The sequence below is a fragment of the Monopterus albus genome, unplaced genomic scaffold, assembly GCF_001952655.1.
Source record: "Monopterus albus unplaced genomic scaffold, M_albus_1.0 scaffold62.1, whole genome shotgun sequence".
Taxonomy (NCBI): Eukaryota; Metazoa; Chordata; class Actinopteri; order Synbranchiformes; family Synbranchidae; genus Monopterus; species Monopterus albus.
In genome coordinates this window covers 972,804-992,858 of record NW_018127942.1, presented here as the reverse complement: position 1 = coordinate 992,858, position 20,055 = coordinate 972,804, and the positions used below count along the sequence as shown (strand labels likewise).

The 20,055-nt window shown below is 38.7% G+C and overlaps 1 long non-coding RNA gene across 2 annotated transcripts in view; it reads right to left on the bottom strand.

Moving 5' to 3' along the window:
• The window catches only part of LOC109962243 (uncharacterized), a 40,527-nt gene that overhangs the window by 8,919 nt on the left and 11,553 nt on the right, over positions 1-20,055 (bottom strand). Inside the window, exon 3 of one of the 2 annotated variants that reach the window (XR_002275230.1) lies at positions 7,515-7,733. The exons of the other annotated variant lie outside the window; for it this stretch is intronic. This is a non-coding gene — a long non-coding RNA (uncharacterized LOC109962243). Of the gene's footprint in view, positions 1-7,514; positions 7,734-20,055 lie in introns of those variants that run through there. 2 annotated transcript variants of the gene reach the window in all.

The window sequence follows — 20,055 nt, the reverse complement described above, 5'->3', positions numbered from 1 at the left end:
GAGACATAACGCAGCAGGAAAGAGCACAAGTTAATCTATATTGCCATAAGATCTGACCTTACAGACCCATGAAATTGGTACTAGTAGAAGCTGATGCATTGTTGGAGAACACCATCTATCTTTGTACCACTTTTTATTGCACTCTATATTGAATCTGGACCTTATTAGGCAATGCAAAATGTGCATCATGTTTTACAAGAGGTTTGTTAGCATGGAAATTCATGCAAAGCCCCACAGTGGGACACAATCTCTTATTAATCCAGTCAGGAGAGAGTTAATGTGCAAGTTCCTTGGCATGCATTAGATAGCGGCTGTACTAATGGGAGACTGGCTGCTAGGAACTTGGCCGACAGGGATTAAATAGAGAAGTGATCACAGGGAAGACTTCATCAGAAATGCTGAGGCACCAGCCAGCTCATTACTACTGTAGCAGCACAGCTTCAGCCCAGTGGTCTTGCCCCGCTCTCTGTAGCACCACACACAGGAGCAGGCTGGAAATACTGTACTGATGCAAACCCACACATGGGAAGACTGCCATGCAATTAAACTGTTGATACACAAACAGATGTACACACCTGTCACTGTACAAGCAGCACATTATGATAACTGCATAGAACACCTTTATAAGTACATACACACATACACATACGGTATCTCATGCTGAGAGCAATATGTTAAAACTGTCATTCAGAATAAAAGGAAGCATGCCATTTCAAAACCCCCCCCCATCATTTTCAATATGGCTGAACTTTCTAAGATCCTCTAAGGACAACCAACATAACACAATTTGTTTCATTTCTGAAACTCATCTCAGGAACCAAGGCTTCTTGTTAGAAGGACATACTGACATTATCAAGTTTTTTTGCCCCGCTCTGGTGGTTTGTGATGACTTCTCATCTACCTCTCACAGCTCTGGTTCCATCCATTGCTCCTACAGCATCACTGAATTGATCTCGAGTTGCATCATACAGCACATCAGCCTCCTGTCCTGTACAACTTTAATAATTACAGTATTTCTTTGGGGACATTTTTTTTTTTTTTTTACTTGGAAAATATCTCCCTTAAATCCAGCCGGCCATCTTCGTTAACTTCTGTTTACATTTCTTTGTCTGGATATACTGTAGGTGGTTGAGAAACACATTTAAAAGGGACGTTGGATCAGTAAACAAACTGACGTGTTGTCAAGGTTAGGGATGTAACGATGCCAAAACCTCACAGTACAATATTGCCACAATAAAAAAAGTCCACAATACATTTATCATGATATTTAAAAAAAACAAAAAAAAGTAACGTGACATTTAATAAATAATAGATCAGTGTTTTTTGTATAACATATATAAAGGATAATGCAGCAGCCAGTAGCAGTCCTTTATGAGATTAAATAAAAGAATATATTATTGCAGTAGCTGGATCTTGTAAATAAAACAAGTCACACATCAGGGTTTTAGTACTCCCTTGGCAAATTTAAGTTTCCCTGTCTGGTGGCTGTGCCGACTGGTGGTTGGACTCTTAGTAGGCTATTAAACCAGTTGAAGTGAATATCCCATGGCAGCTGGGGGCAGTACTGAGCAAACACCAGAACAAGGAGAAGAATATGCCAGATGAGGACAGTTAAAGGTGAGAATTGTGCTTTACTGGTGGTTTTTTTCAAACATCGTGGTCTACTCTTTCAAAAGAAAAGACTGTAAAAATCCCACGACATGGTTATTTCCAGCCATTTAATCTTTAGCAGAATTTGAAAATTGTGCAAGTTTGTCGTCTTCGTTTTCACCTGTGTCATTTCATGAAAATGGGAAAACTGAAATGCTGCCACATTATTATGTGGCAGCATATCAAAGTCAACAAGCATCTGCTACATCAGTTTCAAATTCTGCAGCCAGTGGGTAGTTATACTAATGAAATAACCATATCTAGATATATCGTCATAGTCCCACAATATTAAGACATTTTTCTATCGGGATATTGTGAAATTACAAATATCGTTTCATCCGTGATCAAGGTACAGCATCAACCAACATGACCACTTTATTTGAAAAGAAGCTTGGAGGACTTGCATGTCTAGTAAACTGTGAATGAACATAGTTTTCCTTGCAGATCCAGGGAGAGCAGGGTATGGTTGCGTCTGTTTTACATCAACTCCTTTTATAGTTTTATAGAATGATCTTTTTATTTTGGGCCCAAGACACTGAAGACAACAGGATGTTATTCTGTGGAAGCCTCACAGTTAGCAAACACTTTCCTCTGCTCAGGACAGCAGGTCCATCATAGAAATAGCTGATCTACTGTTCTAAAGAAAAAATGATTGCAAAACACAAGTGATAGCGAGGGTTGTGTTCGTTGCAAGTGAGTTCACAGGAGACAGCTTAGCACTGATGTGGCAAAGGAGGATTGGCAAAGACTGTGCAGCAGAGAAGAGGGATCTTTTTCAGCTGTTGTCTTGACAGTCTTTCGTATCCAGCCATGCTTCTCCATTAAAGAAGCCAATCAGAACAAACGTGTTAGCATCACACCAGAAAACCACACTAAACAGACAGTAAACATGAGCCATAGTGCTTGTCACAACTAGGCCAGACAGACTGTAAGCATAAAAATGATCACAGTTTGTAATTTGCCAAATCCAGACTAAGTCAGTTACAATTGGTGTGATAAATAAAGACAGATGGTTCAGACAAGTGAAAAATGTTAACTTTAGACAAACTGCAGCAGCAACAGTCTGCCATTTTTTTTACTGGAAAAGTCATGGAGTCACAGTGTTAGGGAGGAATTTATTGTTTAACACAATTATTATAGTTGAAGCATTGAAACTAATTTAATAGAAATAACAGGTCATCCTTGTGTTACTTGTACCATTATCAAAGTCGTAACAACACTGTAACCAGTACACACCACACAATTTCCACACAGTGGGGAATACTACACACTGGATGTGTTATTTGGAAACTGGACTCTTTTTTGGGGGGGTACACAACCTATCACCCCAGAAAATGAGTTAATGATGTTCTTGGCTTAAACTAAATTATTACTGTAGATTAGCCGGCCATGCTAACAAACATGCACCACCCTCCAAACTCTTACAGTAGTATGATTCTTATGATGCTTCAGCACATAAAGAAATCCAAAGCTTGAAAGATCGGCTGTGCCTCGTTACGGTTTCTAAGCTACTACTGGGCAGATTTGGGAAAGGATTTAGCGAACAGCCAACTCTTTTGATTTCATGAAAAAGAGTGTCGAGCGTGCTCTGACAATTCCTCTGGCATCTCCAACAGCACAGATTTTGCCATCTTTGTTCTGCACCAGCCTGGTGCAGCTGTGCTTGATTTAATCAAGTTAACCACTGCACAGGATCTGCAGTGCATAATTACAATTTGCCAATGTGTGTCAAAGTGTAGTTTGGAGCAAAGTAGATAAAAGATGTTGATAAGACATGAATCTTTACCCTGCCTTCCTGGTAATGTTGCCATACTTGCTATAAAACTATATTTTTGCTGTGAATTTAGAGGTTTCTCCCAGTTGATGAATGTGCACTGAAAATGATATTGACAAGCTAAATAGGTATAAAAAGGGCTTGTGTTATTTTGGAGGGATCTGTGTGAGTATTACCGTGACAAAAATTGAATACAGATGCAGCAGCATACATGTTGACCGGTTAACATGGACCAGGCAGGCTGGCAGAGTGACCTGCAAAATGCTGTGAATGCTGACACAGAAATGGTTTTCCACCTGCCAGTGATGGTCTCCCTGCTGTGCCACTCTGTTTCACCACAATGTGATCCACCAAAATGCCAAACAGGTGAGGGTGGGGAGAAACCTCACTGCTCTACTAAAATGCCACTTCAACAGTGCAAACTATTGCCTTATGCAATATAACAGACTACAACAAAACCTTTAGCCACAGGGAGTGTTAATAAAAGATTAAATAAATCCAATAACAAAAAAAAAAACTTCAATGAGTAGCTGATGAAGAATCCTGCTTCTCAAGATGCACTCACTGTAGCTTCCTGCTAGTGTTGCAGGCATTTCAACATTTTCATCTTTGGATAATAAGATATTCTTCCTAATCAGTCTGTAAATTTAACAAACAGCAGAGGACTGGTTCAGTTCAACCCAGGCCAGTTGAAGCTGTATCCTGAGGCAGCATCTAGCAGACTCAGCACACTATGAGGAACTCATTTTCTTCCTCAGTACTTAACTCTTGCTAAATTATTTTGACTCTAGGGTCATGATCACCTTTAAACTATATTACAAAATAATTTAATAACAAAGAAAATTGTTGCTGATTATGACAGTAATTTTACTTGGAGATCCTGCAGCTGATACCAGACATATCAAAAGAAAGTTTTGCTGAAAAGCCTGTCCTGAAAATGAGTTCACAGCAGGAGCGGATCTAGAAAAGTTTGGATGGGGTGGCCAGGCTGGGGAACTCAGAGAGGGGTGGCACATGTGCAATACATTGTAAATACATTACAATACAATGTAAACTGAATCCTAAGTTCTATGAAATAATAAACCATGTTATTAAGAATTCAATTGTTTATTCTGTGTAAAAATGAGACACATAGAGCTTTTCTTTATCCAACACTAACTACTACCCCCGGCCACCACCTGGATAAGCCCATGATTCACAAAGGTGAGTATTAAGTTTATACATCTAGTTTCCACTCTCCAAAACAAGACATTTATATTTTTCTTGTTTATTGCTACTGTTTATGTTCCACATCAGCGCTGTAAATCCAAAGGAATGTGTGCTTTAAATAAAAATCGGAGTGCTAGGCTCAGAGGGGTGGGCTGCTTGACATGCAGAAGGAAAACTATGGGAAGAAACTGGGGAAATTTAGCTGACGCAATTCTCTATCACAAATTCAGTGAATCATTAATATATCATATTGCAGTCAAGATTGCTTTCCATTTCAATTCATTTTTAGTTAGACAGCTCGTTTCATGTGAAAATAATGGCAAAAACTACCAAAAATAGAAATAAACATATTCATAACTACAGGAGCGAGGTAGACTGAAAGAGGACCTGTGTTACTTTATTGGCAGTTAATGCAAACAGACTTCTTTTACCTTATGTTGCTTTACATTTGTGCAGCTTTATTTAAAATCTATGCCATAATCAGAACAGCTGCAAGTAATTTCATACAGCTCTAATAATGTTAACATTATTCAGTGGTTCGCCTGCTGTCAGTTACCTAAGGCACCTCATTTTTCAAAACATCTGTGATGGGATGTACCCATTTAGAGACCTCCCATCCCCCACTATCCACACACACCATTACCACAACTACCCACAGCGAGTTTCTACATCCACGCCATGCATAGCACAGTTTTCTAGGATATCACCTGTCAGTTAAATGTTGGCCAGAACACCAGTAATTGCAGACTCATACACGCTCAGACAATGATACACAGTAAAGTGACAGAGGGACAATGTCACTGTTTGCAGCTGTTCAAACATGTCACCTTTTCTCTTGTTGGGGGCTTCCCATGTAATTACACAGCTGTCACACTGTAATCACACTAATCTCAGGGGAACCGCAAGGAAATAGCACCGGCTACTCGCTCATTAAAAGGCATGCCTCCTCATCCTCTGCCATGTTTGTTTTATAAACCTGAGATAATCTCTTTGTCTGTGATGGGATAAAAAAATCATCCCTGGTGTCCTGAGAAGAAGCATGTGATTGCAACCGCTGCCAGTGACAGTTTGTGAGATATTTGTATGGAAAAAATTATGTTAGTGTAGGGCTCAGCAGTTCTATGCATGACGTCTGTTGGGAATTGTTAATCTTATGAATTAACCTGTGGTCAGTTTAGGTCAGTGCAACGTCCAGCTTTTGATGGTTGAGAGACTTCACATAGTTGGAGCATAGGAGAAGAGCGCCGCCAAGTCGTATTGATTAAATGCCTGCTAGTGTGACAAGTTCAAAGGGAGGGCATTAAAATGAAAGTTGGCTGTCGTATGCTTCAGTGTAAAATGACAACTCAAACAGTCTGATACGTCTCCACAATCCCAGAATAAACTAAATCTTAATTATATTATGATGTAAAGCTACACACTCATGGTCACCACCAACACGAGCTTTCACCCAGGTCACAGGACTCAGATCTCTCAATATCCTAATATGTTTAGTGAACATGTTAAATTAGTGTCTTTCACAGCACATGAAATTGGTTACACCATATAGTGTATCCCTGCATTTATATATGCCACGCCAAATCGTTTTACCACAGTTAATTGATTCATAATTTAGGTTATAGAGAGTGCCAAATGTTATATTCAGTGAAAATGTGTTGCTCACTTGTTCAGTGTAGAAGAAACTCAACCTCCCAAAATAAATTCTGAGAAACACTTCACAAAACATTAGTCTTTATCTGATTTAATGGAATTTTCAAGAAATAGTGGAGCAGGGAGACGGAGTGGTTTGGCGGAGCACAGTGGATTGATTTGGAGTTTCATGCTAGTGCTACCTTAAGTTACATACCACAGCTTTAATACATATATTTGTAATATCTGGAGTTTACTGTGATACACTGAACCATTTTCATTGTCAAGAATATTACTTTAGCTAGTTACAAGTGTTACATCTTAAACACCAGTTAAAGAAAACTGCATCCACTACCTGCAGGTTAAGCAGGTGCAAAAACTACAGCTGCCACTTCATTCCTTACACTGGTATTGCTACATCTACTGGTTTAAGCGGCTGGTATTATTACTAGGTGGATCAAGTTGGCTCGTGTGGCCAAGCTTTGCCAGTAACTAAATGTTCTGCCTCTAGAAGAATCCGTAGTCTGCTGACTGTGTGGGAGTTTGCGAGGGACAGTACAGAGCAAGCCTGTAAAACTAGTGTAGAATTTAGAGCTCATTAGGTGGTAAAATTTAAATCATTTGATTTCTTTGGCATTTTAGGTCAACTGTCATCTACACCTGTACACAAAGTGATATCTTTTTTATCACCTATTGGTTAGAACAAAAATGCATATTTAGAGTGGCATGAGTTCAAAAAAAAAAATAAATCTCAAAGTTTTCATTTTGCAGATGGACCCTGTGCCAGCGGAAATGCAGAGAACGAAGATATTTGTGATGGTCTTATGCCAGGAATTGTGTGCAGAAGAGAGGATTAAAGGATGGTGAGGTTTTAAGGCTTCACACCTCCACGGCCTCTAAGTTAATCAAATGTATTGTGGAAGTTTATTTATATGCCCTGGTCCAATGTATGCTTTCAGAATTGCAATACCATCACTTTAAACAACCCACTGGCTGTATGGGGGGAAGTTACTTTTTACAGCTGGTATTCCCCATATAATTTCCTATAGTTACCATAGGAAAAAAGCATATTCTTCAAAGGAGGTTGTATAAATTGATTAGCTAAGAGCTCTCTCTGTTCCCCCACCACAGCAATGTGAACCCCGGTGCTCTGCATCAGAAATAGACCTTTTCAGAAGTATGAAGGGAGGAAGTGGGGGGCAGAGAAGAGGAAAAAAAAAAACATGTATTCAAACTGGAGGCCTTACTGAATTGATGGGCGCCAGGCGTGGAGCTTTCTGCGGGGAAATCATCTGCATAATGGGAAAGTGATTTGAGTTGGAACTGAGAGCTCTCCTCTTGTGGAGACAGTCAGTGAAGTGGAAGAACACTCCCATCAGATAGAAGACCAATACCATGGTGTACTGAAAGGGAGATGTTTGCCAGCGATATGCTCTTTTGCATCCCGTCACCTTTCATCTTTCCATTTCATCTGCAAAACAATTTAACAACAATCACGTAGACGCCCAATATGTGAATTTGCTTTTGAAAAGACTGCAGCAGAATTGTTCCCTCTTCATTCCACTAATGAATCTTGCACAATAGTTTCCAGTCAACCTGCTATGATAAAAAAAAAAAAAGGCTGACTGATTAAAAAATTAAATTCAGCCAAATAAAATTTTTGATCACTGCATCTTTGGGAAGTGAAGGAGGGTCACTTTTTTGTAACATAAAGATTCAGCCACAAGCTCTAATAGTGATACATACACTATACAGTACATGTCGCTGCTATCAGCTGTCATTTTATGAGGTACACCAAGCTAAAACTAACGCATTCTAACCCAACACTCCTGTAAGAAATCCTTCCCTTCATGATGTTGATCTTGTTCACCCTACTTTAGAGAGGTGTTGATTCAACTGTATAATCACCAAGCTATAGTTTATGCTGCTGAACTATACGACATTAAACAGAGAGAGAAGGGCTAGAGTGTGGATATCCAAACCAAGCCCGACAAGACCTGTCAGAACCCCAGGGTTCGGATTGAGTTTGGACAGAAATTTAGAAACTTTGTTTGGGTCTGGGTTGGGTTCAGACTCGTAGGTCAAACGTTTGGCTGGTCAAATATCTGCTTAAGGTGGAAAACACCGTACAAACTCAAGTGCGTCAGGTCCAGGTCGGGTTCGACGCCACACTTTCTGTCACAGTTCTGATGTTCAGACAGAAATATGCAGCCCTATCCGTGCTCTAAAAGGGGGTTGTTATTTACTTTAGCCTCATTGTTATACATGGGGTGGGCAAAATAACAGAAACGCCTGTCAGTATTATGCAGTACAGTTCCAGAGTATCAGAGACAGCATCTATCAAAATGACCATACAGTTGAATCAACACTAAAACATCATCAGTTCCATAAAGAAAGGACTTGTTGCAGCATTGTTGTTTTGACTGCATTTGTTTTAGCTAGGTGTACCCGATAAGCTGCCAACTGAGTGGGCATTAGAGTGGTGCTCATGAAAAATGGCTTGAGAGATATGCTGGCTACAGGGGACAAAAACGCACGGACTGCAGCACTGAGGATGTGTCACACTGCATTATTTATAGATCTTTGGCTGCGTTTTGCAGTCGCACGACGTACAGTATGTGTGCACTTACCAGAAAGGAGCTATGTAGCTAGGAAATGAGTTTTGAAGTGAATGATGTTTCAGTCATACATTTTTCAAAAGGTTTTGGAGATGTTTGGTGGTTTACTGTTGCCTGTAAAGAATTTCAACTGCAACTTTGCAGCTGTAGAAGGAAAAGAGCAGAGCAGCATGTAGAAAGTAGACTTCTGCTAATGTTATTTCCTGCAGTGAGATACTTGGTCTAAGAATTTGGGGACTTTAAACGTGGTGTCCACTATTTTACTAATGTAATACTCTGTCTTCTAAAATGACAGGTGACATTAAGTGTTGATTACTGAATATTAAATCACACAAAGCCTTTGAGCAAGTTCAGGCATCCTGAATGAAATGATCCTTTATATAGTTAACACCTATACTGGACAGTCTGTTAAAAATCTTTAGCTCGCTATTTGTATGTGTAACTGCTATTCCGGCTGCTGCTGCTGCTACGCGGTGGTGGAAGAGGTACTCAGATTGTTTACTTAAATAAAATTAGCAATAGCACAGTGTAAAAATACTCTGTTACAAGTAAAAGACTTGCACTGAAAATGTTACAAAAGTATTAGTAGAAAATATAGTTAAACAACCAAAAGTACTCATTATGCAAAATGCCACACTAATGGACATCATATTGTTTGATTATAATTATTGATTTTCTATTGTATACATTATATTTACCAGTGCAGATGGTAAAAGTGGAGCTAATTTCAGCTCCCTTATATGCTTATAATTTGAAGTACCACTGGGTAGCTTCTCAATTTTACACCGAGAATCAATAAATCTTATGATTATAATGTGTTTTGCTTTATAAACTTCATTCTGAAAAGCGACTAGTAACTAAAGTTATCAAATATAGTGAGTACAAAAGTACAATATCAAAGTATGAAATGGCCCAAAATAAAATAAAGTACAGATTCCTCAGAATTGTACTTTAGTACAGCACTTGATTAAATGTACTTTTTGTTACTGCTGCTATGATTTACTTATTACCAACATCACATTAAAATGTATCTCACCTGATTGATTTGAAATTAATTTCATGCATTTATCATAAGTTGTTTTTGCAGCTAAATGCTGTTTGATTATATTAGAACCAGTAAAGGTTTGGCAGTGATTGCCAGGAAAGACCTAAAGTTAGAAGCCTATTGTTAAATATGGATGAGATGCTGACATGCTGTTGCTTGTCACCTTGATGACAAGCACATTCAACTCAGTAAGCAACACAGTTACATTTACTGTTACTGAATAGTTTTGCTTCCTTTCCCGTCTTTACACAAGCCACTCCTGCAGCTTTTTAGCAATTCTCAGGTGTTTGCAAATGGCTTGCTGTTCGTAAAAAAACAAAAAAAAAGCTCAGCTCCATTTGACCTAAGTGCTCCAGTTAGTTCCTTAATGCATGTTTTAATCAGCGGGTGGCCAGTTCTCCAATGATAATCAACACAATTACTTTCAACCCAGAGTCCTGACTGGTCACAAACAAATGGACTACATCTGCTACACTAAAGCTGCTCAAATATTGTTACTTCTAATTTGCTGCCTTTCTCTGCACATCAGACGACCTCCTTGGTACTCATTAAATACAGAAGCAGAATATATGTGATCAGTGAAGGTTTACACTGCGCTCTAGTTGCAGTAAGCATCTGCAGCGTATCACCTTTGTTCATTATTCCACTCTTGCAATACTTATAACTGGTCTGCAAACACAGCAAGTACTCACAGAACTAGTGAATACTACAATGCCAAGAGTCATCTCAGTGGAGTGATGTGTCATTCAGTGTAATGGTCTGTCACGGTGAGTATTTTTAAAGCTTTTGGACTATAATGAAGAGCCAAGGCACAGCCGAACAAGATACAGACTGATTTTTAGTTTTTTTAATGGGACTTGTTGACAATAAGAAAAATGAAGATTATGCCTAATCTTATCCTTTAACAGCATAAAGGAATGTCGTAACATGAGGATATCATTTTTCATGTAAAAATATGCAAAACGACACATGGAACATGATAAGCTCCAAATCATTTTGGCTCCATGGCTCTGTGACACCAATTTTATTCATATTCAAAACACATGATGTGCGAGTCTGTAATCAAAGACTAATAATTTACCGCATTCTGCTTTTTTTGATGGATGCCATTGGCTTTAACAAGTTTCTGTAAATGTTTGGCTTTAGTGTGTGTGTTAAAACAGATGTTCAACTAATATTCATGTTATTCATGACCAGTGCAGAAGCGAATGTCATTTGTTAAATATAATAGAGGCTTATCTTGAAGTCACTGTGCATTAAATGCAAATGTGGGTTTAAAATATATGCCTAATATATGAATAATATGAATGATAATATGAATAATATGCAGAAAAGAAAATCAGTAATGAAGGCAAGGAGCTAATGTGGTTGAACTAATATGGTTAATCACAAACAAGGTAATTATAGACAAAGTATTATACATGTTCATGACTATTTGTATAGTCAGCAACCATACATTGTTTTAAAAAGCTCTAATGACACTGAAACTTATGTATCCCTCACATAAGTTTCTGTCATGTCATCTCCCCATCGCACATTTATCTACAGAATGAGTGATTATTATGTTCTGCACATGCAGAAACAACTACATGCACTGACAAGCAGCTGCTTTCAGTCTCCTGTCACATCCTGACAGCATCTTGTCAAAGGGGCCCTCACTGAACTGAAATGACAGTAACTTGATTTTTTTATTGGGGCATTTTACAGTGAGCTAGCATGAGAAACACCATATCACTTAATTACCTGCAGGATATGCCTACGCTTTCTTTTTGCCACTAGTTTGTCCTACAGATATCAGTAAGAAACATGCAGTGCCAGCATCAGTAATGTTACATTTACTGAAGGGACAGCAGCTGTTCAGCCCTGAATTGATCGGTTTTCATTTGAATTGCTGATTATCACGTTGTGTTTGCAGATCTCACATCACTTACTCTATTAGAATGCTTTCAGTTGTTTCCTTTGTGACTCAACATGATTTGGACTATGTACTTATTTAGCTTTCAGCTAGGTGGATATCAGTGTTGTTCTGGAGCTGAAAACCCAGAGTTTCCCTCAACTCAAGGTGAACAAACTCAGAGTTTTCACTTTCCATGCACCTGCAAATATGTACAGGGAGAGAAGGAGATGCAGTACAGCTTCTGAGCTAACACATGACCACAGCACTGACTAAGAGGCAATGCAGCACAGACATTTGGAATCTCATGATTCTGCTACAGCAGAACAACAGGATCGTTCTTCACACTGCTCTTTGAAGTCAAAGAGTGAGAACATCAGGGTCAGTGCTACCATTTATGATGTGCCTTAGGTACAAATGAGAGGCATTCATTTGCTGGAACCTCACATAATTATCAGTAACTGGCTCCTTGGGCTGGTCTTAGCTCACCCAGTTTGCCCAATTTCCTCTAGTGTTCAGACATTTTTCACTCTAAGGTTTGTTGGTTTTTAGATTCACACCTTTTTATGTCACGGGCAGTTACAAAAAATATGAAAGAAAACTGTGAAATGACAATCTGGGCTATATTAAATGCCTGCTAGCCTTTCCACTGGTTTTAAATGGTCATCAGCTATATTCAATACAAGGAGCGAGAGCACTCATGATCTATTTCTGTGTTACCTCAGCACTCAGAAGCACCTAGTTTAACAGCAGTGACAAATTAGTGCACCCTTTAAATACCTTAATGCAATTTTTTTTTTGTCTAGGGTTTTATTTCAGTTATTATTTAGATTGCAGTTTCTTTTGTTTCCCTTTGTCATTATAACTATATCAAACTCAACTACCACCTTTATAGCCAGACTGTTGAGCACTGAATGCCTGGTCCTTAATAAAGGGAAGCTACTGTATGTGATCACTGTCAACATTCCTCTGAAAAATCTTTGAATGTACTGCACTGCATTTTGAGTTTTTACATTAGTAAGTGAATGCTTAACACAATTTAAGAAGCAGCTTTCATTTCATGTATATAATTTAATGGCTGACTGATTACTTAATTGGATAATTTGTAATGTGTTAGATGCAACACATCACTAATCTCTTGCATACTTAATTTACTGATGAGTATCATTTGCAAATCATTACTCACCTGTATTAACGTAAGAGTGCAAATGGTCTCAGAGCCATAGCCAGATTTTGTCTGTGCATTTTGAACATAATAGTACTGCCAATAATAACAATAAAAGCAACTGATTTTGTATTTGTAATGTATTGTAAGGCTGGTCAGATTTTATTGCTGTATGCTGAAGAGAAACACTCGCAGCATGGTGGGATTTCTCTAGTCTGCCACCTCTACATGAGCCGTGTCTCTAAATATCACAAAATGACAAAAATGTTTAAATTCAGCAGACCAAGCCTGTTCCTTGAGACAGCAGAAGACAGATGAAATAAAATGCATCACAGTCATGAGGCTAGGGACTGAGTCTGCTAGCCTGGACGACGTGCAGTATGATCATGACCAGCGACAGCTAAGAATGTTCTAAACTATAGGACTATTTATTCATATTTTTTTTTATTCATCATCCCGCAGACACGGATATGCAACAAACAATAGATACATTTGTGTTCTTGAGTCCAGTCAGGCTTTGCACATGGAGTAAAAGCAATAGCTTTTTGTGATAATATAATTCCACATTCATATTATTTCTTGTGATCTAATAATGGAGATTGAATAGAAATGTGAGACAGGCAATGCCCCCCTTCGCTCTCTCGCTCCCTCCTTCAACAGTTCAGTCCACTAGCATTAATTTAATGCTTCTTCTATCAAATATTCTAATCCTGTAAAATTTTGTAACCATCCCATCACCACCTTCAAGTCACGAAACATAGAGCCACAAGTCTATATTCCCGTCAACTCAAACTGAAAACTAGTTCAGGTATGACAAGGTACACTGGAAAATTACTACATCAGAGAGCAAGACACTCCTGGTTTTCCAGCTGGATGAATTAACTGCAATCTGTTCGTTTTATATGGAAAATAGGCGGCAAATTACCACCTAAGATAAACTTTAAGCCACTGAGCCAGAATGCGAAATCCCGACTTTCATTATGCATTAGATAACCTGATTTTGACATTTTATTAATAGGGAAACTGTCACAACAGGGATAAAAAAGGTCTGTTTAATCACCATTACATTACTATGGTGATTGTGTATCAAATGAAAAAAAGAAGACAATCTAATTTATATGACAGTGGCACATTAATGTGTGTCAGAGAGAACAAATCCATTATTGTGGCCTGTGTTTACTCTGCCAGTGGGTTTATATGGGGTTGTGCCGTCCTTGAGAGAATCGATTGCATGACATTGATATTCCCTTAGCATAAACAAAGTCGCACAACGACTGAAGGCTTGACTCCATGACAGAAACTTATACCACTCTGCAAATTTAAGTTTATCTAGACCATATATCCTGAAGAGGGTCAAATAAACCTTTTCACAATTAAGTTTCAGGTCATTTGAAGATTAGCACTGGACACAAACCAAGCATCATCAACCAAAAGATGCCCTAAAAAGGACAAACAGTAAGTGACAGCTCCATTATGTTGTTATGATTAGTGGAAGAGATGCACGAGACCTGCTGTGAAAACCTCCTGTAGACCCAAGCAACCCGCAACCTTTAGCAGGAAAGACACAAACACTGCAGAGGATCTAATGCACCGATCATTATTGAACAGTTGGTAAATGTAAAGCTCGTATCATACAACGTAACTCAATCCAGTGTAATACCACACAATATAAGATACAGCAAAAACTGTCACAGAAACTAATCCCTATGTGACAGAGTTTAAAATAGTGTTATTTACTGAAGCAATTTTGCATTGAGTTGCATTGTATGATATAGTACAGGGGTTGTGTATGCGTGTGTGTGTGTGTGTGTGTGTGTGTGTGTGTGTGTGTGTGAGCCCCAGCAAAAGAAAAAACCTAACACAGAAAGCCCTTTCAAAAAGTTGTATATTACACAATACTGACTATGCAGTCATTTTAGTGTGAATTAATGTCTGTCTTGATGAATTGTTTGTGCATCTATCAACTACTAGGAGATCTACCAAACCACTTGGTTATTAATGCACAACATTTTGGTTGTGCATTGCAGTCAGATCCTCACACTGCAGCCACAGGAGCCTTGGCACACCTGCCAGCTTAACCTAACTTGTCCTTTGATTGATCCTTTTGAACTTACATAAGAGAAACATGAGAGCATTTTCCTTAATCATGCACAATAATTAAAGTTCTTTTCCTTAAACACTTTAGCACATATTATTCCCTGCAGGCAACAAGAATAGATGGAAATCACCTGGCATCAGTCACTGCTGCAATCCAGGACACCAGAAAGTGTGTGTAATGGTGAACCAGTTTTGTGGGATGATGTCTATGGGTTTATGCAATGACATTTGTACTGATAGATAAAATATAGTCTTTCAGGACAAATGAATACGACTTGGACTTCACTTCCCCTGGAAGCATATAAAATTACAGAACTCACTTTCTATCCATGGCAACCTTGTGCTGCCAAATCAAGTAACCAAAAAAAAAAAAACCCTGCTATGATGCTTAGAACATCCGCTTTAAACTGACCACCCTTACCCTTTCCCACCAGCTATTCTGACATTTTAACTGAGCACGGTGATTTGGTTATCCATTATGGCACCAGGTGGTAACTAAATATTATTCTTTAAAGTGATTTGGTGAATTCAGAAAGAAAAATTCTGCTTTCCTCTATAATTATGAGCATAAAAGGCTGCACAATGAAGGCTGAACAATGTTTTTAGACCATATGCCACTGCTACAAACCTAGATGGCAGGCTTTCTGGAGCCACAGAAAATGTTACTCTCCAATGTGACAACTTTAGCATTCCTGTTATAGAGTACAGGCAGTACTGTTTGTTTTTAATCAACAAAAAAATGTTCTGATTCTGTAACCAACTGATTCTGGACCAATTAGTGCTTACTTTTTCATAAAATGTACCATGTGCTGTGATATGAGTCCATGATAACACCTTTGGTCTGGGCCACAAATAGTCGCAGCTGGAGGAACAATGCTCACGGGTTGTCCATCTCTCTGGCTCATTCTTGTGAAAGCATGGTGGAAGCATACAACCGCAAAGCAGTAAATTCTAGTTTGATACTGTATTATTCACGTCACTTGCTTTAAGATAATGAATGAAACTTATTTTGGACTCTCATAAGGGTCATAAATTCAGCAAAACAAGACAAAAGAGATACAATAAAACCAATCTGTCTCACTAGTGTTTCCTCTATCCTCTTTACTTCTGTGGTAAACATCATGATATTAGGGCTTTGGGTATTAAATTGGATACTGTGATCTATGCTATACTGAGAACACACTGTAAAGAGTAGCTTCAGTCCAGTGCTGTAAGGACAAAAAGGATACAGTAGGTCATCAGCAGGCATAAGGTGATTAATGACTCACTCACCCACCAGACATCCTGTGTTACACCCATCTAGTTTTAGACAGATCATCCATATACACATTAAACAGGACAAAAGACAAAAGTCCACCTTGGTGAACACAATTACTTACATGGAAGCAGCAGATGTAATGTCGACAAAATGTAACCCCATAGTCTGGTGTGTGTACCAGAAGACAAATATTCTAATTAGATCATTTGAAGCACCTCTAACAAATAATTTTTTGAATTGTTTTTTTTTTTGATTAATTATATCAAATCAGTAACTTTATAGCCCAGTCCATAGGATGTATATAAAAATGGACATGACAGCTCCCACAAGTGAGTTGGTGGCTGTTTGCAGTCAAAAATCCCGAGATGGGATGTGAGCCTAACTTAAAAACTCAAAGTACAAATCAAATACATTTTTCTCAGATGTGATGTTTGTGGTTTTTGGTAGATATCACGCCAGTGTGTGTACAAGTGGTCATTTTTCCTGAATGTTTGTTTTAATAAGTTGCTTTATAAAATAAAAAGGGCTGTATTTCAGATGATTTGACAGCTTTGACTGGCTCTCTGATGCTGTCACACCACTTCTGGTCACTACTGCATGGAATCCGGCTGCAAAATGCCAAGACGGCAGCCACCATGTTCAAGATATTTTGACTTCACTTTAGTGGAAGGAAGTGGTGACATGTTGTCCATTATTACCTGTAACAACATGCACCAGTGATATCTCAATGCATGGATAGTCAAGTCAAACAGAAAAAAAAAAAATCTAAATATACAACTTGATGGTTATAAAAAAAAAAAAATATGCTAGAGTACCACTCTACATCCCAGAAGCAAAGTAAGAAGGTCAATGAGAGGAGAGTAGCAAAAACATACTGTAATTTTGGGGGGTCAGTAAGCTGCTCTACAGGGATCAAAGGATAAACTGTAAAATATCAGCAAAATTAATAAGAAATACAAACTCAGTGTAAAGAATTAAATCTACAGAGTATCTGAGTTCACAGATTAATGTGTACATTAGTTAGCCACTGTAAACTAACTGCAAGACCATAGAAACACAGCGTCCATGGAGGATCACGGTTCATTATAAATTTCTCTCTTTACTATTCCTGATTTCATTTCATTTCATTCTTGAACAGGGAAAGGAAAACTGCAAATAACTGTTTAACTTGATCAGTTCAGACCGAACCACAGTAAAGAGGTCTGTAAAAGTGTTTTCAGTTCAACAACTACTCTATCAGGCCCCATTTCTCCAATGTAGTATCTACCTGAGTACTGTATACTGAGAGAAACAGGATTATCCCGTGGTATTACATTGTGAAATTCACTGGTGAGTTTTACTTGACAAATCACACAAATTAAAATATTATGCTGAGGATTGAGAATCGCAAAGTGTGAGATGATTCATCTCTTTGGATGTGCAGGCGCATGCTGATGCTGCTCACTCACACACACACACACACACAGATTTTCTTCATATGTAAAGTGTCACAGTCACAATGTAAATTGACTGCCCAGATTTGTTTATGGTTCTTACTATATGTTGAAATTTAGGAAGGTTTACCCTTCAGATGCGATTTGTTCCCTTTTCCTGAGATCACAGAGGAGAAGAGGGAATGTGTTGCCAAGCTGTTTGTGTACTCTCTGCAGAAAGGTTATTCTTTACAGCCAGTCATCTGGTCATGAAATATACTATGAAATCATGAAATATACTATGAAATGTAGTAAGGATTCAGGCACCTCCTCTCCTTCTGCTCCTGCTACACACACACACACTTACCCCACTATGCACACAGCCCACACACACACACACACACACTCACCCCACCATGCACACAGCGCTTGCTCTCTCTTCATTTCCAATTCTGACAGGAATAGTGTAGCGAGTCACTGCTGGAAGAAAAGGCTTCATTATTGCTTTGGGTTGATGACACTGATATCAATTATCAATCAACTCCATGCTTCGATCTAGTCAGTTAAACACTGGTACAAATCGATACTGTGATGGAGTAGCTTGTCCCTCGGTCACACCCTGCTGTTTATTCGGCTCTGGGGAGACCGCAGCCTGTTTTAAATAAATCCACTGATAGAGGATAAATATGGAGGCAGCAGACAATGTGCTGCAATGCTGCTAGTCTACGGTTCACATTCAGTTCAGCTCAGGCTTTGGGCTATAACACCATATTTCACACTTTTTTCCTACCACTGTACACTCCCTCTAAGCCCAACAAGTGTTTACATGCTCACAGCTAGTTAATGCTCTTGTTGACTCCTAAAGCACTAGCAGCAGTGTATTTGAATCCTTCATATTTGTAGGAAAAGGAATGATGGCAGATTCTTTGATTACATTATATAACTGATTCTGGCTGCTAAGTCTCAGCCAACAGGTCAAAAAAAGTTGTTCAATTAAAATACTGAAGAAATGCCTACGTGTATGTAACTTTCTGAATGATGTATTTTATGCGCACGGCTGTCCACAGTACTTGCAGTATGTACGTGTGTGTGTATGTCTTAGGGGAAAGAGGGAGTTACACGAGGTCATTAGCTTCACAGTGGTCATCTGTGTGATTTGGCTCAAGTAAACACACATCAGGTTTGACCTTGATGCATGATAGGGGCCTATGTGTTTGCATGGCTTACATGTGGGCAAAAACGTGTGTGGCAATGTGCTCTATAGCCTCCTGAACCTGTCCAACAAACAAAACATGTCTCCAAAACCTTTCTACCAACTAATGAGTACATAAATGATGATACGATTGCAATCACACACACATTTGTACAATAACCTTTGTGATGACACTCACTGACAGAACACATTCCCTAGGCCCTCATCCTAACATAAAGTATCACAGCTAATTATCTAAACCAAAGTATTACCACAAGCCTAAAACATAATTGCACCCCTCTAACCCTCAAACAGCCCTTTCATGGAATGCCACTCAAAAACTGGTCCCCACAGTGTATAGCCGTATATATACATACAGTATATAGAGCATAAAAGAAATAATCTGCACTGGAAACTAAGATTAACCAGCAGATTCTCAATCCCTTGCATCACTCTTCAATTAGTATGGGTCCACATTAGAATCCAGGCGCTCACCACTGTCCGTACTGCCTATCAGAGCTCTGCACTGTTGCCATAGCAGCGACTCTCACCTGTTTAGCTCATTGACAGGAGTAGTGAGCTAAGGTAAACCTTGGCAACAGCAAATGAAACTCACCCCTAAAAACTATTTTATTGAATTATTCTTCTTTTTGGCTGCAGACATTTTTGACTTCTCATAGCAGGAAATGCTTTTCCTATTGAATATATGAACATTTCCTATTGTAACATCAAAATGTCCACTTTCATTGTTGTCACTTATTTGTAATAATACTGTGGCCAAATGCAAAAAGGACAAATGTGATACTTCTTTATACTTCTGCAGTACAATCATTCCTGATAAACTACAAAATGACAAACAGTGCTTTAGCGCAAAAGGAACTTGACTTTTCAAACCTAATCTGCTGCACCTCAGCAAACACACAAAGATTGCAGACAACCTTGAAACCTACTGATTGCAGCCTTTTGTTCTTTCTGTACATTATATGGTGCTACAGTATATGTTCCGTGCTACACTGCAAGAGGTAAAGCCCATCCTTCAGTTGCCAGACAAAAAAGTGCTAGTGTGATTGTGTTGTATCGGCTCAGCCCTTTGTTGAATCCACTGAAGGCTA